This window comes from Copadichromis virginalis, linkage group LG23, assembly GCF_057382275.1.
Source record: "Copadichromis virginalis isolate Kocher_CV1m ecotype Utaka linkage group LG23, C_Virginalis_male_GT1.1, whole genome shotgun sequence".
Classification (NCBI taxonomy): Eukaryota; Metazoa; Chordata; class Actinopteri; order Cichliformes; family Cichlidae; genus Copadichromis; species Copadichromis virginalis.
The window spans coordinates 19314198-19339582 of record NC_140639.1 but is presented as its reverse complement, the minus strand read 5'-3'; the positions used below and the strand labels follow the sequence as shown (position 1 = coordinate 19339582).

At 45.4% G+C, this 25385-nt stretch overlaps 23 non-coding genes across 23 annotated transcripts; 15 read left to right on the top strand and 8 right to left on the bottom strand.

Moving 5' to 3' along the window:
* Window positions 1-502: 502 nt before the first annotated feature.
* On the top strand, window positions 503-574 carry trnaw-cca (transfer RNA tryptophan (anticodon CCA)). Its single transcript has one exon. It is a non-coding gene; the product is annotated as a tRNA-Trp (tRNA).
* A 1305-nt stretch (window positions 575-1879) lies between these two features.
* Window positions 1880-1951, top strand: trnam-cau (transfer RNA methionine (anticodon CAU)). The gene has a single exon. It is a non-coding gene; the product is annotated as a tRNA-Met (tRNA).
* A 918-nt stretch (window positions 1952-2869) lies between these two features.
* trnas-uga (transfer RNA serine (anticodon UGA)) lies at window positions 2870-2952 on the bottom strand. Its single transcript has one exon. It is a non-coding gene; the product is annotated as a tRNA-Ser (tRNA).
* A 759-nt stretch (window positions 2953-3711) lies between these two features.
* Window positions 3712-3783, top strand: trnaw-cca (transfer RNA tryptophan (anticodon CCA)). Its single transcript has one exon. It is a non-coding gene; the product is annotated as a tRNA-Trp (tRNA).
* A 1305-nt stretch (window positions 3784-5088) lies between these two features.
* Window positions 5089-5160, top strand: trnam-cau (transfer RNA methionine (anticodon CAU)). Its single transcript has one exon. It is a non-coding gene; the product is annotated as a tRNA-Met (tRNA).
* Window positions 5161-6078: 918 nt separating this feature from the next.
* trnas-uga (transfer RNA serine (anticodon UGA)) lies at window positions 6079-6161 on the bottom strand. Its single transcript has one exon. It is a non-coding gene; the product is annotated as a tRNA-Ser (tRNA).
* Window positions 6162-6920: 759 nt separating this feature from the next.
* Window positions 6921-6992, top strand: trnaw-cca (transfer RNA tryptophan (anticodon CCA)). The gene has a single exon. It is a non-coding gene; the product is annotated as a tRNA-Trp (tRNA).
* A 1305-nt stretch (window positions 6993-8297) lies between these two features.
* Window positions 8298-8369, top strand: trnam-cau (transfer RNA methionine (anticodon CAU)). Its single transcript has one exon. It is a non-coding gene; the product is annotated as a tRNA-Met (tRNA).
* A 918-nt stretch (window positions 8370-9287) lies between these two features.
* trnas-uga (transfer RNA serine (anticodon UGA)) lies at window positions 9288-9370 on the bottom strand. The gene has a single exon. It is a non-coding gene; the product is annotated as a tRNA-Ser (tRNA).
* A 759-nt stretch (window positions 9371-10129) lies between these two features.
* On the top strand, window positions 10130-10201 carry trnaw-cca (transfer RNA tryptophan (anticodon CCA)). Its single transcript has one exon. It is a non-coding gene; the product is annotated as a tRNA-Trp (tRNA).
* Window positions 10202-11722: 1521 nt separating this feature from the next.
* On the bottom strand, window positions 11723-11805 carry trnas-uga (transfer RNA serine (anticodon UGA)). Its single transcript has one exon. It is a non-coding gene; the product is annotated as a tRNA-Ser (tRNA).
* A 759-nt stretch (window positions 11806-12564) lies between these two features.
* Window positions 12565-12636, top strand: trnaw-cca (transfer RNA tryptophan (anticodon CCA)). Its single transcript has one exon. It is a non-coding gene; the product is annotated as a tRNA-Trp (tRNA).
* Window positions 12637-13941: 1305 nt separating this feature from the next.
* Window positions 13942-14013, top strand: trnam-cau (transfer RNA methionine (anticodon CAU)). Its single transcript has one exon. It is a non-coding gene; the product is annotated as a tRNA-Met (tRNA).
* Window positions 14014-14931: 918 nt separating this feature from the next.
* trnas-uga (transfer RNA serine (anticodon UGA)) lies at window positions 14932-15014 on the bottom strand. The gene has a single exon. It is a non-coding gene; the product is annotated as a tRNA-Ser (tRNA).
* Window positions 15015-15773: 759 nt separating this feature from the next.
* Window positions 15774-15845, top strand: trnaw-cca (transfer RNA tryptophan (anticodon CCA)). The gene has a single exon. It is a non-coding gene; the product is annotated as a tRNA-Trp (tRNA).
* Window positions 15846-17150: 1305 nt separating this feature from the next.
* On the top strand, window positions 17151-17222 carry trnam-cau (transfer RNA methionine (anticodon CAU)). Its single transcript has one exon. It is a non-coding gene; the product is annotated as a tRNA-Met (tRNA).
* A 918-nt stretch (window positions 17223-18140) lies between these two features.
* Window positions 18141-18223, bottom strand: trnas-uga (transfer RNA serine (anticodon UGA)). Its single transcript has one exon. It is a non-coding gene; the product is annotated as a tRNA-Ser (tRNA).
* Window positions 18224-18982: 759 nt separating this feature from the next.
* On the top strand, window positions 18983-19054 carry trnaw-cca (transfer RNA tryptophan (anticodon CCA)). The gene has a single exon. It is a non-coding gene; the product is annotated as a tRNA-Trp (tRNA).
* Window positions 19055-20359: 1305 nt separating this feature from the next.
* On the top strand, window positions 20360-20431 carry trnam-cau (transfer RNA methionine (anticodon CAU)). The gene has a single exon. It is a non-coding gene; the product is annotated as a tRNA-Met (tRNA).
* A 918-nt stretch (window positions 20432-21349) lies between these two features.
* On the bottom strand, window positions 21350-21432 carry trnas-uga (transfer RNA serine (anticodon UGA)). Its single transcript has one exon. It is a non-coding gene; the product is annotated as a tRNA-Ser (tRNA).
* Window positions 21433-22191: 759 nt separating this feature from the next.
* Window positions 22192-22263, top strand: trnaw-cca (transfer RNA tryptophan (anticodon CCA)). Its single transcript has one exon. It is a non-coding gene; the product is annotated as a tRNA-Trp (tRNA).
* Window positions 22264-23569: 1306 nt separating this feature from the next.
* On the top strand, window positions 23570-23641 carry trnam-cau (transfer RNA methionine (anticodon CAU)). Its single transcript has one exon. It is a non-coding gene; the product is annotated as a tRNA-Met (tRNA).
* Window positions 23642-24559: 918 nt separating this feature from the next.
* Window positions 24560-24642, bottom strand: trnas-uga (transfer RNA serine (anticodon UGA)). The gene has a single exon. It is a non-coding gene; the product is annotated as a tRNA-Ser (tRNA).
* Between the last annotated feature and the right edge of the window lie 743 nt (window positions 24643-25385).

Sequence of the window (25385 nt, the reverse complement as noted above, 5' to 3'; positions counted from 1 at the left end):
CAAGGAGCCTCTCCAGAGCAGCTTGTGTTTGAGACAGGAGATCATCACGTACAAAAGCACTCCCTTCTGAGCAATCACTTTTTAGGTGTGTGTGAGAGGAAGGTCTTTTATTTTTAGACACTGTCCAAGGACTTTGTCTTTCTCTGACAAGCATCAGTAACAAATATGCATTGTTAAGAATTTGTCTAGCTGGCTTGCAAAGCTCATCAGAGCGTGAGCACTGAATGACAGACACTATATTAGGCCTTTGATTGACTACTGCAAGCGCACTTCAAACCTCGATTTGTATTCTTTTCTCAAAGAGGAGAACCTTTCAAGTATAAAGAGAGATTCTACGTGTGCATGTTGACATGCATGGTCTGAAATGACATGCGTCTTCGGCACAACCTCTTTGCATTCACAAGTTGAACAACCTCCAGTTGCAGAAAAATTGCTTGTGTGGAAAGATGGTCTGGCTTCTCAGAGATTTTCAGAAGTTTTGAGCAGAGGGGCAGGTTTGTGGGACCTTGTGGCGCAATGGTAGCGCATCTGACTCCAGATCAGAAGGTTGCGTGTTCAAATCACGTCAAGGTCAGCCGAGAGTGAGGGGACTGCAACCTGTGATTCCCTTCCAATAGGAGGTTTTTAGTTGCTTGTGGCATACTCGTCCGTCTGTCCAGAAATTCAGGTCCATGACTCATGACGTGTCTCCAGTGAGTTGTTGATGGTGTCAGTGAACACTGTAGACAACTGATCAGCACAGTGCCTCAGGGTGGATGGAGGCACCGAATTTGGCCCAGCTGCTTTGCATGGGTCCTGTGTCTTAGAGAGTCTGTTTACATCCCTTTCAAGTATGGAAAGAGGTGTGAAGGCACATGGAGAAATTTGTGAGCTTTACTGAGTGGTAGAGGTGATGGGGGAGCCGCAAGTGTTGACCGTCTGGGGAGGGGGCCCGGGTAGCTGGACGTTCCATTGTTTTCTGAAAGCACCAGTTGTGAATACATTGGATAGGTGTGAATAGTAGCTGAATTAGAGGGCTTCTGTAAATGGAACTGAATAAAAATGGCAAACAAAACACTCGCATGCTGCAGGTATACAGAGAACCATGCCATGAGATACATGTAAACACATAGTTGAAAGAAGTAAAGACTGCACCAAAGAGAAACTCACAAAATTATTGTAAAGAAAAAAACATTCAAATATCAAGTATAAGTTTTTCATTCCGAGCAAACAAACAGTTTTGAATGATAATGAAATCTAAAAGCAGCTTCAGAGCTGGGCTTGGCATTCTGAAGCAAGCTCATCATATCCAGGATAGTTTTTCACTGTGGACAATGTCACTGTGTCCGCTGTGTTGGATACATTCAGATTTCGTGTCTAATGTCGGTGCTTGTGATTACAGACGGTATTACATCTCTACCGATAAGAACTACCATTGACAATCAGCGGGAAGTATTAAGAGCATCGAAGTGCATCAGCAGAGTGTGTTCGTGTAACAGAACGTCGATTTTAGTTAACTAAAGGTAAAATAAGGTTCATTGAAGAGAGTTCATGGGTTTATTTAGGAAGTAAACATACGCAACACCAAGTGTCAGTGTTTTCACGTCTAAGCGTTTACGTGACTATGCGACTCAGTGGCTCACACAATAAGCTCAGTGATTCGAGTTAGCAGCTTACGAGGAAATGGTTGGCTGACCCTAGCTTAAAATCTGTTGGGCCGCACACGAGACCTGACAAGCAGTCCAAGAAGCTTTGAAGCATTGAACGCTGAGGTGACAAAGATTTATAAAAGTCAGTGTTCAAACGGGTACCGTCCACCTTCAGAATTCCCACAGTTTGTTCATGCAAGATGTTATTGAAGGCCCACTTTTAAGCAGCGCTAGTCTTGTGGTACGTGTGGAGCAGAGTGGCGCAGCGGAAGCGTGCTGGGCCCATAACCCAGAGGTCGATGGATCGAAACCATCCTCTGCTAGGCTCGTCTGTTTTCAGGACGTACTAAACAACTGTGCTCCGAAAGGCTTGCTTACAAGTCTGGGATAGGTTTCCAGGAAGAAGCCATTCACCTTCCAAAAATTGGACAAAACAGACTAAACCCAGAAGTTGCCTAACTAAGAAGCAAATCCTAGTGAATATAACCTGTTCGCCACATCTTCTTCAAAGCCCATTCACTTTGTTACCTCAACAGCGTGACATCACCTGTTTGCAACACAAGAACAACAATGGAGGCAACGGTGTACCTGCTGCTAAAGTGACGGTAAACGGTTGGACCACTGTGTTGCTTTGGGTGTACCCAAATGGCTGGCTCTGTTTGCCGGGAGACCAGTGACCAGGTACTGCCGCCTAACTGAAAACCAAACGTAGCCAGAAAGGATTAAGATTTGTCATTCTAGCCTTTCTATAGCAGTGATAACAAGTAGCCCCCTGCAACAATTTTGATGTCTTGTGTGGAAAGAAGATGGATTGGCTTTGCAGAGATTTTCAGAAGTTTTGGGCAGAGGGGCAGGTTTGTGGGACCTTGTGGGGCAATGGTAGCGCATCTGACTCCAGATCAGAAGCTTGCGTGTTCAAATCACATCAAGGTCAACCAAGAGTGACAGGACTGCAGCCTGTTTGAATTAATATGTGACTCAAAGTCTGTGCACATGCCACTGATCGACATCTCCCACCGTTTTTGTTTATAAAGCCTGGAGAGAAGAAGAGGGACTCTCCTTGGAGACAAGCACATTTTGTACATGAATGATTAGTATGTAAGTACAGTGGTGTGAACCGGTGATTGGAGAACTGTCAATCACTCAATGCTCCTGGGCACCGTTGCAACTTTTGTATATGAGCCCCTCCGACTAATTGCAACCTTATCTTAGCAGAAAAAGAAGCACCCGTAACGCATTTTCGCTGTGAGCAGGGTTTGAACCTGCGCGGGGAACCCCCCATTGGATTTCAAATCCAACGCCTTAACCTCTCGGCCATCACAGCTCCTCCACTTCTCCTGCACCTTTTGGTCTGTGGTGAGAGATGCCTGCTCCCTGCTCCAACAGCGCTGGTTCTTTTGGAGATCATCACATGCCAGAACACTCCCTAGTCAGAAGTCACTTCTCTGGTAAATACCATTAACAGTCGTTGAAGAGACCATTGTGTGTGAAGTGTAAGGTCGTTTAGTCAGGTAAGATTTCATTCAAGGCTGACAGCACTGGTCTCCTACCCCCATGAATAGCATTTTGGTGCAGACGGCACAAGGAGCCTCTCCAGAGCAGCTTGTGTTTGAGACAGGAGATCATCACGTACAAAAGCACTCCCTTCTGAGCAATCACTTTTTAGGTGTGTGTGAGAGGAAGGTCTTTTATTTTTAGACACTGTCCAAGGACTTTGTCTTTCTCTGACAAGCATCAGTAACAAATATGCATTGTTAAGAATTTGTCTAGCTGGCTTGCAAAGCTCATCAGAGCGTGAGCACTGAATGACAGACACTATATTAGGCCTTTGATTGACTACTGCAAGCGCACTTCAAACCTCGATTTGTATTCTTTTCTCAAAGAGGAGAACCTTTCAAGTATAAAGAGAGATTCTACGTGTGCATGTTGACATGCATGGTCTGAAATGACATGCGTCTTTGGCACAACCTCTTTGCATTCACAAGTTGAACAACCTCCAGTTGCAGAAAAATTGCTTGTGTGGAAAGATGGTCTGGCTTCTCAGAGATTTTCAGAAGTTTTGAGCAGAGGGGCAGGTTTGTGGGACCTTGTGGCGCAATGGTAGCGCATCTGACTCCAGATCAGAAGGTTGCGTGTTCAAATCACGTCAAGGTCAGCCGAGAGTGAGGGGACTGCAGCCTGTGATTCCCTTCCAATAGGAGGTTTTTAGTTGCTTGTGGCATACTCGTCCGTCTGTCCAGAAATTCAGGTCCATGACTCATGACGTGTCTCCAGTGAGTTGTTGATGGTGTCAGTGAACACTGTAGACAACTGATCAGCACAGTGCCTCAGGGTGGATGGAGGCACCGAATTTGGCCCAGCTGCTTTGCATGGGTCCTGTGTCTTAGAGAGTCTGTTTACATCCCTTTCAAGTATGGAAAGAGGTGTGAAGGCACATGGAGAAATTTGTGAGCTTTACTGAGTGGTAGAGGTGATGGGGGAGCCGCAAGTGTTGACCGTCTGGGGAGGGGGCCCGGGTAGCTGGACGTTCCATTGTTTTCTGAAAGCACCAGGTGTGAATACATTGGATAGGTGTGAATAGTAGATGAATTAGAGGGCTTCTGTAAATGGAACTGAATAAAAATGGCAAACAAAACACTCGCATGCTGCAGGTATACAGAGAACCATGCCATGAGATACATGTAAACACATAGTTGAAAGAAGTAAAGACTGCACCAAAGAGAAACTCACAAAATTATTGTAAAGAAAAAAACATTCAAATATCAAGTATAAGTTTTTCATTCCGAGCAAACAAACAGTTTTGAATGATAATGAAATCTAAAAGCAGCTTCAGAGCTGGGCTTGGCATTCTGAAGCAAGCTCATCATATCCAGGATAGTTTTTCACTGTGGACAATGTCACTGTGTCCGCTGTGTTGGATACATTCAGATTTCGTGTCTAATGTCGGTGCTTGTGATTACAGACGGTATTACATCTCTACCGATGAGAACTACCATTGACAATCAGCGGGAAGTATTAAGAGCATCGAAGTGCATCAGCAGAGTGTGTTCGTGTAACAGAACGTCGATTTTAGTTAACTAAAGGTAAAATAAGGTTCATTGAAGAGAGTTCATGGGTTTATTTAGGAAGTAAACATACGCAACACCAAGTGTCAGTGTTTTCACGTCTAAGCGTTTACGTGACTATGCGACTCAGTGGCTCACACAATAAGCTCAGTGATTCGAGTTAGCAGCTAACGAGGAAATGGTTGGCTGACCCTAGCTTAAAATCTGTTGGGCCGCACACGAGACCTGACAAGCAGTCCAAGAAGCTTTGAAGCATTGAACGCTGAGGTGACAAAGATTTATAAAAGTCAGTGTTCAAACGGGTACCGTCCACCTTCAGAATTCCCACAGTTTGTTCATGCAAGATGTTATTGAAGGCCCACTTTTAAGCAGCGCTAGTCTTGTGGTACGTGTGGAGCAGAGTGGCGCAGCGGAAGCGTGCTGGGCCCATAACCCAGAGGTCGATGGATCGAAACCATCCTCTGCTAGGCTCGTCTGTTTTCAGGACGTACTAAACAACTGTGCTCCGAAAGGCTTGCTTACAAGTCTGGGATAGGTTTCCAGGAAGAAGCCATTCACCTTCCAAAAATTGGACAAAACAGACTAAACCCAGAAGTTGCCTAACTAAGAAGCAAATCCTAGTGAATATAACCTGTTCGCCACATCTTCTTCAAAGCCCATTCACTTTGTTACCTCAACAGCGTGACATCACCTGTTTGCAACACAAGAACAACAATGGAGGCAACGGTGTACCTGCTGCTAAAGTGACGGTAAACGGTTGGACCACTGTGTTGCTTTGGGTGTACCCAAATGGCTGGCTCTGTTTGCCGGGAGACCAGTGACCAGGTACTGCCGCCTAACTGAAAACCAAACGTAGCCAGAAAGGATTAAGATTTGTCATTCTAGCCTTTCTATAGCAGTGATAACAAGTAGCCCCCTGCAACAATTTTGATGTCTTGTGTGGAAAGAAGATGGATTGGCTTTGCAGAGATTTTCAGAAGTTTTGGGCAGAGGGGCAGGTTTGTGGGACCTTGTGGGGCAATGGTAGCGCATCTGACTCCAGATCAGAAGCTTGCGTGTTCAAATCACATCAAGGTCAACCAAGAGTGACAGGACTGCAGCCTGTTTGAATTAATATGTGACTCAAAGTCTGTGCACATGCCACTGATCGACATCTCCCACCGTTTTTGTTTATAAAGCCTGGAGAGAAGAAGAGGGACTCTCCTTGGAGACAAGCACATTTTGTACATGAATGATTAGTATGTAAGTACAGTGGTGTGAACCGGTGATTGGAGAACTGTCAATCACTCAATGCTCCTGGGCACCGTTGCAACTTTTGTATATGAGCCCCTCCGACTAATTGCAACCTTATCTTAGCAGAAAAAGAAGCACCCGTAACGCATTTTCGCTGTGAGCAGGGTTTGAACCTGCGCGGGGAACCCCCCATTGGATTTCAAATCCAACGCCTTAACCTCTCGGCCATCACAGCTCCTCCACTTCACCTGCACCTTTTGGCCTGTGGTGAGAGATGCCTGCTCCCTGCTCCAACAGCGCTGGTTCTTTTGGAGATCATCACATGCCAGAACACTCCCTAGTCAGAAGTCACTTCTCTGGTAAATACCATTAACAGTCGTTGAAGAGACCATTGTGTGTGAAGTGTAAGGTCGTTTAGTCAGGTAAGATTTCATTCAAGGCTGACAGCACTGGTCTCCTACCCCCATGAATAGCATTTTGGTGCAGACGGCACAAGGAGCCTCTCCAGAGCAGCTTGTGTTTGAGACAGGAGATCATCACGTACAAAAGCACTCCCTTCTGAGCAATCACTTTTTAGGTGTGTGTGAGAGGAAGGTCTTTTATTTTTAGACACTGTCCAAGGACTTTGTCTTTCTCTGACAAGCATCAGTAACAAATATGCATTGTTAAGAATTTGTCTAGCTGGCTTGCAAAGCTCATCAGAGCGTGAGCACTGAATGACAGACACTATATTAGGCCTTTGATTGACTACTGCAAGCGCACTTCAAACCTCGATTTGTATTCTTTTCTCAAAGAGGAGAACCTTTCAAGTATAAAGAGAGATTCTACGTGTGCATGTTGACATGCATGGTCTGAAATGACATGCGTCTTCGGCACAACCTCTTTGCATTCACAAGTTGAACAACCTCCAGTTGCAGAAAAATTGCTTGTGTGGAAAGATGGTCTGGCTTCTCAGAGATTTTCAGAAGTTTTGAGCAGAGGGGCACCTTTGTGGGACCTTGTGGCGCAATGGTAGCGCATCTGACTCCAGATCAGAAGGTTGCGTGTTCAAATCACGTCAAGGTCAGCCGAGAGTGAGGGGACTGCAGCCTGTGATTCCCTTCCAATAGGAGGTTTTTAGTTGCTTGTGGCATACTCGTCCGTCTGTCCAGAAATTCAGGTCCATGACTCATGACGTGTCTCCAGTGAGTTGTTGATGGTGTCAGTGAACACTGTAGACAACTGATCAGCACAGTGCCTCAGGGTGGATGGAGGCACCGAATTTGGCCCAGCTGCTTTGCATGGGTCCTGTGTCTTAGAGAGTCTGTTTACATCCCTTTCAAGTATGGAAAGAGGTGTGAAGGCACATGGAGAAATTTGTGAGCTTTACTGAGTGGTAGAGGTGATGGGGGAGCCGCAAGTGTTGACCGTCTGGGGAGGGGGCCCGGGTAGCTGGACGTTCCATTGTTTTCTGAAAGCACCAGTTGTGAATACATTGGATAGGTGTGAATAGTAGCTGAATTAGAGGGCTTCTGTAAATGGAACTGAATAAAAATGGCAAACAAAACACTCGCATGCTGCAGGTATACAGAGAACCATGCCATGAGATACATGTAAACACATAGTTGAAAGAAGTAAAGACTGCACCAAAGAGAAACTCACAAAATTATTGTAAAGAAAAAAACATTCAAATATCAAGTATAAGTTTTTCATTCCGAGCAAACAAACAGTTTTGAATGATAATGAAATCTAAAAGCAGCTTCAGAGCTGGGCTTGGCATTCTGAAGCAAGCTCATCATATCCAGGATAGTTTTTCACTGTGGACAATGTCACTGTGTCCGCTGTGTTGGATACATTCAGATTTCGTGTCTAATGTCGGTGCTTGTGATTACAGACGGTATTACATCTCTACCGATAAGAACTACCATTGACAATCAGCGGGAAGTATTAAGAGCATCGAAGTGCATCAGCAGAGTGTGTTCGTGTAACAGAACGTCGATTTTAGTTAACTAAAGGTAAAATAAGGTTCATTGAAGAGAGTTCATGGGTTTATTTAGGAAGTAAACATACGCAACACCAAGTGTCAGTGTTTTCACGTCTAAGCGTTTACGTGACTATGCGACTCAGTGGCTCACACAATAAGCTCAGTGATTCGAGTTAGCAGCTAACGAGGAAATGGTTGGCTGACCCTAGCTTAAAATCTGTTGGGCCGCACACGAGACCTGACAAGCAGTCCAAGAAGCTTTGAAGCATTGAACGCTGAGGTGACAAAGATTTATAAAAGTCAGTGTTCAAACGGGTACCGTCCACCTTCAGAATTCCCACAGTTTGTTCATGCAAGATGTTATTGAAGGCCCACTTTTAAGCAGCGCTAGTCTTGTGGTACGTGTGGAGCAGAGTGGCGCAGCGGAAGCGTGCTGGGCCCATAACCCAGAGGTCGATGGATCGAAACCATCCTCTGCTAGGCTCGTCTGTTTTCAGGACGTACTAAACAACTGTGCTCTGAAAGGCTTGCTTACAAGTCTGGGATAGGTTTCCAGGAAGAAGCCATTCACCTTCCAAAAATTGGACAAAACAGACTAAACCCAGAAGTTGCCTAACTAAGAAGCAAATCCTAGTGAATATAACCTGTTCGCCACATCTTCTTCAAAGCCCATTCACTTTGTTACCTCAACAGCGTGACATCACCTGTTTGCAACACAAGAACAACAATGGAGGCAACGGTGTACCTGCTGCTAAAGTGACGGTAAACGGTTGGACCACTGTGTTGCTTTGGGTGTACCCAAATGGCTGGCTCTGTTTGCCGGGAGACCAGTGACCAGGTACTGCCGCCTAACTGAAAACCAAACGTAGCCAGAAAGGATTAAGATTTGTCATTCTAGCCTTTCTATAGCAGTGATAACAAGTAGCCCCCTGCAACAATTTTGATGTCTTGTGTGGAAAGAAGATGGATTGGCTTTGCAGAGATTTTCAGAAGTTTTGGGCAGAGGGGCAGGTTTGTGGGACCTTGTGGGGCAATGGTAGCGCATCTGACTCCAGATCAGAAGCTTGCGTGTTCAAATCACATCAAGGTCAACCAAGAGTGACAGGACTGCAGCCTGTTTGAATTAATATGTGACTCAAAGTCTGTGCACATGCCACTGATCGACATCTCCCACCGTTTTTGTTTATAAAGCCTGGAGAGAAGAAGAGGGACTCTCCTTGGAGACAAGCACATTTTGTACATGAATGATTAGTATGTAAGTACAGTGGTGTGAACCGGTGATTGGAGAACTGTCAATCACTCAATGCTCCTGGGCACCGTTGCAACTTTTGTATATGAGCCCCTCCGACTAATTGCAACCTTATCTTAGCAGAAAAAGAAGCACCCGTAACGCATTTTCGCTGTGAGCAGGGTTTGAACCTGCGCGGGGAACCCCCCATTGGATTTCAAATCCAACGCCTTAACCTCTCGGCCATCACAGCTCCTCCACTTCACCTGCACCTTTTGGCCTGTGGTGAGAGATGCCTGCTCCCTGCTCCAACAGCGCTGGTTCTTTTGGAGATCATCACATGCCAGAACACTCCCTAGTCAGAAGTCACTTCTCTGGTAAATACCATTAACAGTCGTTGAAGAGACCATTGTGTGTGAAGTGTAAGGTCGTTTAGTCAGGTAAGATTTCATTCAAGGCTGACAGCACTGGTCTCCTACCCCCATGAATAGCATTTTGGTGCAGACGGCACAAGGAGCCTCTCCAGAGCAGCTTGTGTTTGAGACAGGAGATCATCACGTACAAAAGCACTCCCTTCTGAGCAATCACTTTTTAGGTGTGTGTGAGAGGAAGGTCTTTTATTTTTAGACACTGTCCAAGGACTTTGTCTTTCTCTGACAAGCATCAGTAACAAATATGCATTGTTAAGAATTTGTCTAGCTGGCTTGCAAAGCTCATCAGAGCGTGAGCACTGAATGACAGACACTATATTAGGCCTTTGATTGACTACTGCAAGCGCACTTCAAACCTCGATTTGTATTCTTTTCTCAAAGAGGAGAACCTTTCAAGTATAAAGAGAGATTCTACGTGTGCATGTTGACATGCATGGTCTGAAATGACATGCGTCTTCGGCACAACCTCTTTGCATTCACAAGTTGAACAACCTCCAGTTGCAGAAAAATTGCTTGTGTGGAAAGATGGTCTGGCTTCTCAGAGATTTTCAGAAGTTTTGAGCAGAGGGGCAGGTTTGTGGGACCTTGTGGCGCAATGGTAGCGCATCTGACTCCAGATCAGAAGGTTGCGTGTTCAAATCACGTCAAGGTCAGCCGAGAGTGAGGGGACTGCAGCCTGTGATTCCCTTCCAATAGGAGGTTTTTAGTTGCTTGTGGCATACTCGTCCGTCTGTCCAGAAATTCAGGTCCATGACTCATGACGTGTCTCCAGTGAGTTGTTGATGGTGTCAGTGAACACTGTAGACAACTGATCAGCACAGTGCCTCAGGGTGGATGGAGGCACCGAATTTGGCCCAGCTGCTTTGCATGGGTCCTGTGTCTTAGAGAGTCTGTTTACATCCCTTTCAAGTATGGAAAGAGGTGTGAAGGCACATGGAGAAATTTGTGAGCTTTACTGAGTGGTAGAGGTGATGGGGGAGCCGCAAGTGTTGACCGTCTGGGGAGGGGGCCCGGGTAGCTGGACGTTCCATTGTTTTCTGAAAGCACCAGTTGTGAATACATTGGATAGGTGTGAATAGTAGCTGAATTAGAGGGCTTCTGTAAATGGAACTGAATAAAAATGGCAAACAAAACACTCGCATGCTGCAGGTATACAGAGAACCATGCCATGAGATACATGTAAACACATAGTTGAAAGAAGTAAAGACTGCACCAAAGAGAAACTCACAAAATTATTGTAAAGAAAAAAACATTCAAATATCAAGTATAAGTTTTTCATTCCGAGCAAACAAACAGTTTTGAATGATAATGAAATCTAAAAGCAGCTTCAGAGCTGGGCTTGGCATTCTGAAGCAAGCTCATCATATCCAGGATAGTTTTTCACTGTGGACAATGTCACTGTGTCCGCTGTGTTGGATACATTCAGATTTCGTGTCTAATGTCGGTGCTTGTGATTACAGACGGTATTACATCTCTACCGATAAGAACTACCATTGACAATCAGCGGGAAGTATTAAGAGCATCGAAGTGCATCAGCAGAGTGTGTTCGTGTAACAGAACGTCGATTTTAGTTAACTAAAGGTAAAATAAGGTTCATTGAAGAGAGTTCATGGGTTTATTTAGGAAGTAAACATACGCAACACCAAGTGTCAGTGTTTTCACGTCTAAGCGTTTACGTGACTATGCGACTCAGTGGCTCACACAATAAGCTCAGTGATTCGAGTTAGCAGCTTACGAGGAAATGGTTGGCTGACCCTAGCTTAAAATCTGTTGGGCCGCACACGAGACCTGACAAGCAGTCCAAGAAGCTTTGAAGCATTGAACGCTGAGGTGACAAAGATTTGCGTGTTCAAATCACATCAAGTCAACCAAGAGTGACAGGACTGCAGCCTGTTTGAATTAATATGTGACTCAAAGTCTGTGCACATGCCACTGATCGACATCTCCCACCGTTTTTGTTTATAAAGCCTGGAGAGAAGAAGAGGGACTCTCCTTGGAGACAAGCACATTTTGTACATGAATGATTAGTATGTAAGTACAGTGGTGTGAACCGGTGATTGGAGAACTGTCAATCACTCAATGCTCCTGGGCACCGTTGCAACTTTTGTATATGAGCCCCTCCGACTAATTGCAACCTTATCTTAGCAGAAAAAGAAGCACCCGTAACGCATTTTCGCTGTGAGCAGGGTTTGAACCTGCGCGGGGAACCCCCCATTGGATTTCAAATCCAACGCCTTAACCTCTCGGCCATCACAGCTCCTCCACTTCACCTGCACCTTTTGGCCTGTGGTGAGAGATGCCTGCTCCCTGCTCCAACAGCGCTGGTTCTTTTGGAGATCATCACATGCCAGAACACTCCCTAGTCAGAAGTCACTTCTCTGGTAAATACCATTAACAGTCGTTGAAGAGACCATTGTGTGTGAAGTGTAAGGTCGTTTAGTCAGGTAAGATTTCATTCAAGGCTGACAGCACTGGTCTCCTACCCCCATGAATAGCATTTTGGTGCAGACGGCACAAGGAGCCTCTCCAGAGCAGCTTGTGTTTGAGACAGGAGATCATCACGTACAAAAGCACTCCCTTCTGAGCAATCACTTTTTAGGTGTGTGTGAGAGGAAGGTCTTTTATTTTTAGACACTGTCCAAGGACTTTGTCTTTCTCTGACAAGCATCAGTAACAAATATGCATTGTTAAGAATTTGTCTAGCTGGCTTGCAAAGCTCATCAGAGCGTGAGCACTGAATGACAGACACTATATTAGGCCTTTGATTGACTACTGCAAGCGCACTTCAAACCTCGATTTGTATTCTTTTCTCAAAGAGGAGAACCTTTCAAGTATAAAGAGAGATTCTACGTGTGCATGTTGACATGCATGGTCTGAAATGACATGCGTCTTCGGCACAACCTCTTTGCATTCACAAGTTGAACAACCTCCAGTTGCAGAAAAATTGCTTGTGTGGAAAGATGGTCTGGCTTCTCAGAGATTTTCAGAAGTTTTGAGCAGAGGGGCAGGTTTGTGGGACCTTGTGGCGCAATGGTAGCGCATCTGACTCCAGATCAGAAGGTTGCGTGTTCAAATCACGTCAAGGTCAGCCGAGAGTGAGGGGACTGCAGCCTGTGATTCCCTTCCAATAGGAGGTTTTTAGTTGCTTGTGGCATACTCGTCCGTCTGTCCAGAAATTCAGGTCCATGACTCATGACGTGTCTCCAGTGAGTTGTTGATGGTGTCAGTGAACACTGTAGACAACTGATCAGCACAGTGCCTCAGGGTGGATGGAGGCACCGAATTTGGCCCAGCTGCTTTGCATGGGTCCTGTGTCTTAGAGAGTCTGTTTACATCCCTTTCAAGTATGGAAAGAGGTGTGAAGGCACATGGAGAAATTTGTGAGCTTTACTGAGTGGTAGAGGTGATGGGGGAGCCGCAAGTGTTGACCGTCTGGGGAGGGGGCCCGGGTAGCTGGACGTTCCATTGTTTTCTGAAAGCACCAGTTGTGAATACATTGGATAGGTGTGAATAGTAGCTGAATTAGAGGGCTTCTGTAAATGGAACTGAATAAAAATGGCAAACAAAACACTCGCATGCTGCAGGTATACAGAGAACCATGCCATGAGATACATGTAAACACATAGTTGAAAGAAGTAAAGACTGCACCAAAGAGAAACTCACAAAATTATTGTAAAGAAAAAAACATTCAAATATCAAGTATAAGTTTTTCATTCCGAGCAAACAAACAGTTTTGAATGATAATGAAATCTAAAAGCAGCTTCAGAGCTGGGCTTGGCATTCTGAAGCAAGCTCATCATATCCAGGATAGTTTTTCACTGTGGACAATGTCACTGTGTCCGCTGTGTTGGATACATTCAGATTTCGTGTCTAATGTCGGTGCTTGTGATTACAGACGGTATTACATCTCTACCGATAAGAACTACCATTGACAATCAGCGGGAAGTATTAAGAGCATCGAAGTGCATCAGCAGAGTGTGTTCTTGTAACAGAACGTCGATTTTAGTTAACTAAAGGTAAAATAAGGTTCATTGAAGAGAGTTCATGGGTTTATTTAGGAAGTAAACATACGCAACACCAAGTGTCAGTGTTTTCACGTCTAAGCGTTTACGTGACTATGCGACTCAGTGGCTCACACAATAAGCTCAGTGATTCGAGTTAGCAGCTAACGAGGAAATGGTTGGCTGACCCTAGCTTAAAATCTGTTGGGCCGCACACGAGACCTGACAAGCAGTCCAAGAAGCTTTGAAGCATTGAACGCTGAGGTGACAAAGATTTATAAAAGTCAGTGTTCAAACGGGTACCGTCCACCTTCAGAATTCCCACAGTTTGTTCATGCAAGATGTTATTGAAGGCCCACTTTTAAGCAGCGCTAGTCTTGTGGTACGTGTGGAGCAGAGTGGCGCAGCGGAAGCGTGCTGGGCCCATAACCCAGAGGTCGATGGATCGAAACCATCCTCTGCTAGGCTCGTCTGTTTTCAGGACGTACTAAACAACTGTGCTCCGAAAGGCTTGCTTACAAGTCTGGGATAGGTTTCCAGGAAGAAGCCATTCACCTTCCAAAAATTGGACAAAACAGACTAAACCCAGAAGTTGCCTAACTAAGAAGCAAATCCTAGTGAATATAACCTGTTCGCCACATCTTCTTCAAAGCCCATTCACTTTGTTACCTCAACAGCGTGACATCACCTGTTTGCAACACAAGAACAACAATGGAGGCAACGGTGTACCTGCTGCTAAAGTGACGGTAAACGGTTGGACCACTGTGTTGCTTTGGGTGTACCCAAATGGCTGGCTCTGTTTGCCGGGAGACCAGTGACCAGGTACTGCCGCCTAACTGAAAACCAAACGTAGCCAGAAAGGATTAAGATTTGTCATTCTAGCCTTTCTATAGCAGTGATAACAAGTAGCCCCCTGCAACAATTTTGATGTCTTGTGTGGAAAGAAGATGGATTGGCTTTGCAGAGATTTTCAGAAGTTTTGGGCAGAGGGGCAGGTTTGTGGGACCTTGTGGGGCAATGGTAGCGCATCTGACTCCAGATCAGAAGCTTGCGTGTTCAAATCACATCAAGGTCAACCAAGAGTGACAGGACTGCAGCCTGTTTGAATTAATATGTGACTCAAAGTCTGTGCACATGCCACTGATCGACATCTCCCACCGTTTTTGTTTATAAAGCCTGGAGAGAAGAAGAGGGACTCTCCTTGGAGACAAGCACATTTTGTACATGAATGATTAGTATGTAAGTACAGTGGTGTGAACCGGTGATTGGAGAACTGTCAATCACTCAATGCTCCTGGGCACCGTTGCAACTTTTGTATATGAGCCCCTCCGACTAATTGCAACCTTATCTTAGCAGAAAAAGAAGCACCCGTAACGCATTTTCGCTGTGAGCAGGGTTTGAACCTGCGCGGGGAACGCCCCATTGGATTTCAAATCCAACGCCTTAACCTCTCGGCCATCACAGCTCCTCCACTTCACCTGCACCTTTTGGCCTGTGGTGAGAGATGCCTGCTCCCTGCTCCAACAGCGCTGGTTCTTTTGGAGATCATCACATGCCAGAACACTCCCTAGTCAGAAGTCACTTCTCTGGTAAATACCATTAACAGTCGTTGAAGAGACCATTGTGTGTGAAGTGTAAGGTCGTTTAGTCAGGTAAGATTTCATTCAAGGCTGACAGCACTGGTCTCCTACCCCCATGAATAGCATTTTGGTGCAGACGGCACAAGGAGCCTCTCCAGAGCAGCTTGTGTTTGAGACAGGAGATCATCACGTACAAAAGCACTCCCTTCTGAGCAATCACTTTTTAGGTGTGTGTGAGAGGAAGGTCTTTTATTTTTAGACACTGTCCAAGGACTTTGTCTTTCTCTGACAAGCATCAGTAACAAATATGCATTGTTAAGAATTTGTCTAGCTGGCTTGCAAAGCTCATCAGAGCGTGAGCACTGAATGACAGACACTATATTAGGCCTTTGATTGACTACTGCAAGCGCACTTCAAACCTCGATTTGTATTCTTTTCTCAAAGAGGAGAACCTTTCAAGTATAAAGAGAGATTCTACGTGTGCATGTTGACATGCATGGTCTGAAATGACATGCGTCTTCGGCACAACCTCTTTGCATTCACAAGTTGAACAACCTCCAGTTGCAGAAAAATTGCTTGTGTGGAAAGATGGTCTGGCTTCTCAGAGATTTTCAGAAGTTTTGAGCAGAGGGGCAGGTTTGTGGGACCTTGTGGCGCAATGGTAGCGCATCTGACTCCAGATCAGAAGGTTGCGTGTTCAAATCACGTCAAGGTCAGCCGAGAGTGAGGGGACTGCAGCCTGTGATTCCCTTCCAATAGGAGGTTTTTAGTTGCTTGTGGCATACTCGTCCGTCTGTCCAGAAATTCAGGTCCATGACTCATGACGTGTCTCCAGTGAGTTGTTGATGGTGTCAGTGAACACTGTAGACAACTGATCAGCACAGTACCTCAGGGTGGATGGAGGCACCGAATTTGGCCCAGCTGCTTTGCATGGGTCCTGTGTCTTAGAGAGTCTGTTTACATCCCTTTCAAGTATGGAAAGAGGTGTGAAGGCACATGGAGAAATTTGTGAGCTTTACTGAGTGGTAGAGGTGATGGGGGAGCCGCAAGTGTTGACCGTCTGGGGAGGGGGCCCGGGTAGCTGGACGTTCCATTGTTTTCTGAAAGCACCAGGTGTGAATACATTGGATAGGTGTGAATAGTAGCTGAATTAGAGGGCTTCTGTAAATGGAACTGAATAAAAATGGCAAACAAAACACTCGCATGCTGCAGGTATACAGAGAACCATGCCATGAGATACATGTAAACACATAGTTGAAAGAAGTAAAGACTGCACCAAAGAGAAACTCACAAAATTATTGTAAAGAAAAAAACATTCAAATATCAAGTATAAGTTTTTCATTCCGAGCAAACAAACAGTTTTGAATGATAATGAAATCTAAAAGCAGCTTCAGAGCTGGGCTTGGCATTCTGAAGCAAGCTCATCATATCCAGGATAGTTTTTCACTGTGGACAATGTCACTGTGTCCGCTGTGTTGGATACATTCAGATTTCGTGTCTAATGTCGGTGCTTGTGATTACAGACGGTATTACATCTCTACCGATGAGAACTACCATTGACAATCAGCGGGAAGTATTAAGAGCATCGAAGTGCATCAGCAGAGTGTGTTCGTGTAACAGAACGTCGATTTTAGTTAACTAAAGGTAAAATAAGGTTCATTGAAGAGAGTTCATGGGTTTATTTAGGAAGTAAACATACGCAACACCAAGTGTCAGTGTTTTCACGTCTAAGCGTTTACGTGACTATGCGACTCAGTGGCTCACACAATAAGCTCAGTGATTCGAGTTAGCAGCTAACGAGGAAATGGTTGGCTGACCCTAGCTTAAAATCTGTTGGGCCGCACACGAGACCTGACAAGCAGTCCAAGAAGCTTTGAAGCATTGAACGCTGAGGTGACAAAGATTTATAAAAGTCAGTGTTCAAACGGGTACCGTCCACCTTCAGAATTCCCACAGTTTGTTCATGCAAGATGTTATTGAAGGCCCACTTTTAAGCAGCGCTAGTCTTGTGGTACGTGTGGAGCAGAGTGGCGCAGCGGAAGCGTGCTGGGCCCATAACCCAGAGGTCGATGGATCGAAACCATCCTCTGCTAGGCTCGTCTGTTTTCAGGACGTACTAAACAACTGTGCTCCGAAAGGCTTGCTTACAAGTCTGGGATAGGTTTCCAGGAAGAAGCCATTCACCTTCCAAAAATTGGACAAAACAGACTAAACCCAGAAGTTGCCTAACTAAGAAGCAAATCCTAGTGAATATAACCTGTTCGCCACATCTTCTTCAAAGCCCATTCACTTTGTTACCTCAACAGCGTGACATCACCTGTTTGCAACACAAGAACAACAATGGAGGCAACGGTGTACCTGCTGCTAAAGTGACGGTAAACGGTTGGACCACTGTGTTGCTTTGGGTGTACCCAAATGGCTGGCTCTGTTTGCCGGGAGACCAGTGACCAGGTACTGCCGCCTAACTGAAAACCAAACGTAGCCAGAAAGGATTAAGATTTGTCATTCTAGCCTTTCTATAGCAGTGATAACAAGTAGCCCCCTGCAACAATTTTGATGTCTTGTGTGGAAAGAAGATGGATTGGCTTTGCAGAGATTTTCAGAAGTTTTGGGCAGAGGGGCAGGTTTGTGGGACCTTGTGGGGCAATGGTAGCGCATCTGACTCCAGATCAGAAGCTTGCGTGTTCAAATCACATCAAGGTCAACCAAGAGTGACAGGACTGCAGCCTGTTTGAATTAATATGTGACTCAAAGTCTGTGCACATGCCACTGATCGACATCTCCCACCGTTTTTGTTTATAAAGCCTGGAGAGAAGAAGAGGGACTCTCCTTGGAGACAAGCACATTTTGTACATGAATGATTAGTATGTAAGTACAGTGGTGTGAACCGGTGATTGGAGAACTGTCAATCACTCAATGCTCCTGGGCACCGTTGCAACTTTTGTATATGAGCCCCTCCGACTAATTGCAACCTTATCTTAGCAGAAAAAGAAGCACCCGTAACGCATTTTCGCTGTGAGCAGGGTTTGAACCTGCGCGGGGAACCCGCCATTGGATTTCAAATCCAACGCCTTAACCTCTCGGCCATCACAGCTCCTCCACTTCACCTGCACCTTTTGGCCTGTGGTGAGAGATGCCTGCTCCCTGCTCCAACAGCGCTGGTTCTTTTGGAGATCATCACATGCCAGAACACTCCCTAGTCAGAAGTCACTTCTCTGGTAAATACCATTAACAGTCGTTGAAGAGACCATTGTGTGTGAAGTGTAAGGTCGTTTAGTCAGGTAAGATTTCATTCAAGGCTGACAGCACTGGTCTCCTACCCCCATGAATAGCATTTTGGTGCAGACGGCACAAGGAGCCTCTCCAGAGCAGCTTGTGTTTGAGACAGGAGATCATCACGTACAAAAGCACTCCCTTCTGAGCAATCACTTTTTAGGTGTGTGTGAGAGGAAGGTCTTTTATTTTTAGACACTGTCCAAGGACTTTGTCTTTCTCTGACAAGCATCAGTAACAAATATGCATTGTTAAGAATTTGTCTAGCTGGCTTGCAAAGCTCATCAGAGCGTGAGCACTGAATGACAGACACTATATTAGGCCTTTGATTGACTACTGCAAGCGCACTTCAAACCTCGATTTGTATTCTTTTCTCAAAGAGGAGAACCTTTCAAGTATAAAGAGAGATTCTACGTGTGCATGTTGACATGCATGGTCTGAAATGACATGCGTCTTCGGCACAACCTCTTTGCATTCACAAGTTGAACAACCTCCAGTTGCAGAAAAATTGCTTGTGTGGAAAGATGGTCTGGCTTCTCAGAGATTTTCAGAAGTTTTGAGCAGAGGGGCAGGTTTGTGGGACCTTGTGGCGCAATGGTAGCGCATCTGACTCCAGATCAGAAGGTTGCGTGTTCAAATCACGTCAAGGTCAGCCGAGAGCGAGGGGACTGCAGCCTGTGATTCCCTTCCAATAGGAGGTTTTTAGTTGCTTGTGGCATACTCGTCCGTCTGTCCAGAAATTCAGGTCCATGACTCATGACGTGTCTCCAGTGAGTTGTTGATGGTGTCAGTGAACACTGTAGACAACTGATCAGCACAGTACCTCAGGGTGGATGGAGGCACCGAATTTGGCCCAGCTGCTTTGCATGGGTCCTGTGTCTTAGAGAGTCTGTTTACATCCCTTTCAAGTATGGAAAGAGGTGTGAAGGCACATGGAGAAATTTGTGAGCTTTACTGAGTGGTAGAGGTGATGGGGGAGCCGCAAGTGTTGACCGTCTGGGGAGGGGGCCCGGGTAGCTGGACGTTCCATTGTTTTCTGAAAGCACCAGGTGTGAATACATTGGATAGGTGTGAATAGTAGATGAATTAGAGGGCTTCTGTAAATGGAACTGAATAAAAATGGCAAACAAAACACTCGCATGCTGCAGGTATACAGAGAACCATGCCATGAGATACATGTAAACACATAGTTGAAAGAAGTAAAGACTGCACCAAAGAGAAACTCACAAAATTATTGTAAAGAAAAAAACATTCAAATATCAAGTATAAGTTTTTCATTCCGAGCAAACAAACAGTTTTGAATGATAATGAAATCTAAAAGCAGCTTCAGAGCTGGGCTTGGCATTCTGAAGCAAGCTCATCATATCCAGGATAGTTTTTCACTGTGGACAATGTCACTGTGTCCGCTGTGTTGGATACATTCAGATTTCGTGTCTAATGTCGGTGCTTGTGATTACAGACGGTATTACATCTCTACCGATGAGAACTACCATTGACAATCAGCGGGAAGTATTAAGAGCATCGAAGTGCATCAGCAGAGTGTGTTCGTGTAACAGAACGTCGATTTTAGTTAACTAAAGGTAAAATAAGGTTCATTGAAGAGAGTTCATGGGTTTATTTAGGAAGTAAACATACGCAACACCAAGTGTCAGTGTTTTCACGTCTAAGCGTTTACGTGACTATGCGACTCAGTGGCTCACACAATAAGCTCAGTGATTCGAGTTAGCAGCTAACGAGGAAATGGTTGGCTGACCCTAGCTTAAAATCTGTTGGGCCGCACACGAGACCTGACAAGCAGTCCAAGAAGCTTTGAAGCATTGAACGCTGAGGTGACAAAGATTTATAAAAGTCAGTGTTCAAACGGGTACCGTCCACCTTCAGAATTCCCACAGTTTGTTCATGCAAGATGTTATTGAAGGCCCACTTTTAAGCAGCGCTAGTCTTGTGGTACGTGTGGAGCAGAGTGGCGCAGCGGAAGCGTGCTGGGCCCATAACCCAGAGGTCGATGGATCGAAACCATCCTCTGCTAGGCTCGTCTGTTTTCAGGACGTACTAAACAACTGTGCTCCGAAAGGCTTGCTTACAAGTCTGGGATAGGTTTCCAGGAAGAAGCCATTCACCTTCCAAAAATTGGACAAAACAGACTAAACCCAGAAGTTGCCTAACTAAGAAGCAAATCCTAGTGAATATAACCTGTTCGCCACATCTTCTTCAAAGCCCATTCACTTTGTTACCTCAACAGCGTGACATCACCTGTTTGCAACACAAGAACAACAATGGAGGCAACGGTGTACCTGCTGCTAAAGTGACGGTAAACGGTTGGACCACTGTGTTGCTTTGGGTGTACCCAAATGGCTGGCTCTGTTTGCCGGGAGACCAGTGACCAGGTACTGCCGCCTAACTGAAAACCAAACGTAGCCAGAAAGGATTAAGATTTGTCATTCTAGCCTTTCTATAGCAGTGATAACAAGTAGCCCCCTGCAACAATTTTGATGTCTTGTGTGGAAAGAAGATGGATTGGCTTTGCAGAGATTTTCAGAAGTTTTGGGCAGAGGGGCAGGTTTGTGGGACCTTGTGGGGCAATGGTAGCGCATCTGACTCCAGATCAGAAGCTTGCGTGTTCAAATCACATCAAGGTCAACCAAGAGTGACAGGACTGCAGCCTGTTTGAATTAATATGTGACTCAAAGTCTGTGCACATGCCACTGATCGACATCTCCCACCGTTTTTGTTTATAAAGCCTGGAGAGAAGAAGAGGGACTCTCCTTGGAGACAAGCACATTTTGTACATGAATGATTAGTATGTAAGTACAGTGGTGTGAACCGGTGATTGGAGAACTGTCAATCACTCAATGCTCCTGGGCACCGTTGCAACTTTTGTATATGAGCCCCTCCGACTAATTGCAACCTTATCTTAGCAGAAAAAGAAGCACCCGTAACGCATTTTCGCTGTGAGCAGGGTTTGAACCTGCGCGGGGAACCCCCCATTGGATTTCAAATCCAACGCCTTAACCTCTCGGCCATCACAGCTCCTCCACTTCACCTGCACCTTTTGGCCTGTGGTGAGAGATGCCTGCTCCCTGCTCCAACAGCGCTGGTTCTTTTGGAGATCATCACATGCCAGAACACTCCCTAGTCAGAAGTCACTTCTCTGGTAAATACCATTAACAGTCGTTGAAGAGACCATTGTGTGTGAAGTGTAAGGTCGTTTAGTCAGGTAAGATTTCATTCAAGGCTGACAGCACTGGTCTCCTACCCCCATGAATAGCATTTTGGTGCAGACGGCACAAGGAGCCTCTCCAGAGCAGCTTGTGTTTGAGACAGGAGATCATCACGTACAAAAGCACTCCCTTCTGAGCAATCACTTTTTAGGTGTGTGTGAGAGGAAGGTCTTTTATTTTTAGACACTGTCCAAGGACTTTGTCTTTCTCTGACAAGCATCAGTAACAAATATGCATTGTTAAGAATTTGTCTAGCTGGCTTGCAAAGCTCATCAGAGCGTGAGCACTGAATGACAGACACTATATTAGGCCTTTGATTGACTACTGCAAGCGCACTTCAAACCTCGATTTGTATTCTTTTCTCAAAGAGGAGAACCTTTCAAGTATAAAGAGAGATTCTACGTGTGCATGTTGACATGCATGGTCTGAAATGACATGCGTCTTCGGCACAACCTCTTTGCATTCACAAGTTGAACAACCTCCAGTTGCAGAAAAATTGCTTGTGTGGAAAGATGGTCTGGCTTCTCAGAGATTTTCAGAAGTTTTGAGCAGAGGGGCAGGTTTGTGGGACCTTGTGGCGCAATGGTAGCGCATCTGACTCCAGATCAGAAGGTTGCGTGTTCAAATCACGTCAAGGTCAGCCGAGAGTGAGGGGACTGCAGCCTGTGATTCCCTTCCAATAGGAGGTTTTTAGTTGCTTGTGGCATACTCGTCCGTCTGTCCAGAAATTCAGGTCCATGACTCATGACGTGTCTCCAGTGAGTTGTTGATGGTGTCAGTGAACACTGTAGACAACTGATCAGCACAGTGCCTCAGGGTGGATGGAGGCACCGAATTTGGCCCAGCTGCTTTGCATGGGTCCTGTGTCTTAGAGAGTCTGTTTACATCCCTTTCAAGTATGGAAAGAGGTGTGAAGGCACATGGAGAAATTTGTGAGCTTTACTGAGTGGTAGAGGTGATGGGGGAGCCGCAAGTGTTGACCGTCTGGGGAGGGGGCCCGGGTAGCTGGACGTTCCATTGTTTTCTGAAAGCACCAGTTGTGAATACATTGGATAGGTGTGAATAGTAGCTGAATTAGAGGGCTTCTGTAAATGGAACTGAATAAAAATGGCAAACAAAACACTCGCATGCTGCAGGTATACAGAGAACCATGCCATGAGATACATGTAAACACATAGTTGAAAGAAGTAAAGACTGCACCAAAGAGAAACTCACAAAATTATTGTAAAGAAAAAAAACATTCAAATATCAAGTATAAGTTTTTCATTCCGAGCAAACAAACAGTTTTGAATGATAATGAAATCTAAAAGCAGCTTCAGAGCTGGGCTTGGCATTCTGAAGCAAGCTCATCATATCCAGGATAGTTTTTCACTGTGGACAATGTCACTGTGTCCGCTGTGTTGGATACATTCAGATTTCGTGTCTAATGTCGGTGCTTGTGATTACAGACGGTATTACATCTCTACCGATAAGAACTACCATTGACAATCAGCGGGAAGTATTAAGAGCATCGAAGTGCATCAGCAGAGTGTGTTCGTGTAACAGAACGTCGATTTTAGTTAACTAAAGGTAAAATAAGGTTCATTGAAGAGAGTTCATGGGTTTATTTAGGAAGTAAACATACGCAACACCAAGTGTCAGTGTTTTCACGTCTAAGCGTTTACGTGACTATGCGACTCAGTGGCTCACACAATAAGCTCAGTGATTCGAGTTAGCAGCTAACGAGGAAATGGTTGGCTGACCCTAGCTTAAAATCTGTTGGGCCGCACACGAGACCTGACAAGCAGTCCAAGAAGCTTTGAAGCATTGAACGCTGAGGTGACAAAGATTTATAAAAGTCAGTGTTCAAACGGGTACCGTCCACCTTCAGAATTCCCACAGTTTGTTCATGCAAGATGTTATTGAAGGCCCACTTTTAAGCAGCGCTAGTCTTGTGGTACGTGTGGAGCAGAGTGGCGCAGCGGAAGCGTGCTGGGCCCATAACCCAGAGGTCGATGGATCGAAACCATCCTCTGCTAGGCTCGTCTGTTTTCAGGACGTACTAAACAACTGTGCTCCGAAAGGCTTGCTTACAAGTCTGGGATAGGTTTCCAGGAAGAAGCCATTCACCTTCCAAAAATTGGACAAAACAGACTAAACCCAGAAGTTGCCTAACTAAGAAGCAAATCCTAGTGAATATAACCTGTTCGCCACATCTTCTTCAAAGCCCATTCACTTTGTTACCTCAACAGCGTGACATCACCTGTTTGCAACACAAGAACAACAATGGAGGCAACGGTGTACCTGCTGCTAAAGTGACGGTAAACGGTTGGACCACTGTGTTGCTTTGGGTGTACCCAAATGGCTGGCTCTGTTTGCCGGGAGACCAGTGACCAGGTACTGCCGCCTAACTGAAAACCAAACGTAGCCAGAAAGGATTAAGATTTGTCATTCTAGCCTTTCTATAGCAGTGATAACAAGTAGCCCCCTGCAACAATTTTGATGTCTTGTGTGGAAAGAAGATGGATTGGCTTTGCAGAGATTTTCAGAAGTTTTGGGCAGAGGGGCAGGTTTGTGGGACCTTGTGGGGCAATGGTAGCGCATCTGACTCCAGATCAGAAGCTTGCGTGTTCAAATCACATCAAGGTCAACCAAGAGTGACAGGACTGCAGCCTGTTTGAATTAATATGTGACTCAAAGTCTGTGCACATGCCACTGATCGACATCTCCCACCGTTTTTGTTTATAAAGCCTGGAGAGAAGAAGAGGGACTCTCCTTGGAGACAAGCACATTTTGTACATGAATGATTAGTATGTAAGTACAGTGGTGTGAACCGGTGATTGGAGAACTGTCAATCACTCAATGCTCCTGGGCACCGTTGCAACTTTTGTATATGAGCCCCTCCGACTAATTGCAACCTTATCTTAGCAGAAAAAGAAGCACCCGTAACGCATTTTCGCTGTGAGCAGGGTTTGAACCTGCGCGGGGAACCCCCCATTGGATTTCAAATCCAACGCCTTAACCTCTCGGCCATCACAGCTCCTCCACTTCACCTGCACCTTTTGGCCTGTGGTGAGAGATGCCTGCTCCCTGCTCCAACAGCGCTGGTTCTTTTGGAGATCATCACATGCCAGAACACTCCCTAGTCAGAAGTCACTTCTCTGGTAAATACCATTAACAGTCGTTGAAGAGACCATTGTGTGTGAAGTGTAAGGTCGTTTAGTCAGGTAAGATTTCATTCAAGGCTGACAGCACTGGTCTCCTACCCCCATGAATAGCATTTTGGTGCAGACGGCACAAGGAGCCTCTCCAGAGCAGCTTGTGTTTGAGACAGGAGATCATCACGTACAAAAGCACTCCCTTCTGAGCAATCACTTTTTAGGTGTGTGTGAGAGGAAGGTCTTTTATTTTTAGACACTGTCCAAGGACTTTGTCTTTCTCTGACAAGCATCAGTAACAAATATGCATTGTTAAGAATTTGTCTAGCTGGCTTGCAAAGCTCATCAGAGCGTGAGCACTGAATGACAGACACTATATTAGGCCTTTGATTGACTACTGCAAGCGCACTTCAAACCTCGATTTGTATTCTTTTCTCAAAGAGGAGAACCTTTCAAGTATAAAGAGAGATTCTACGTGTGCATGTTGACATGCATGGTCTGAAATGACATGCGTCTTCGGCACAACCTCTTTGCATTCACAAGTTGAACAACCTCCAGTTGCAGAAAAATTGCTTGTGTGGAAAGATGGTCTGGCTTCTCAGAGATTTTCAGAAGTTTTGAGCAG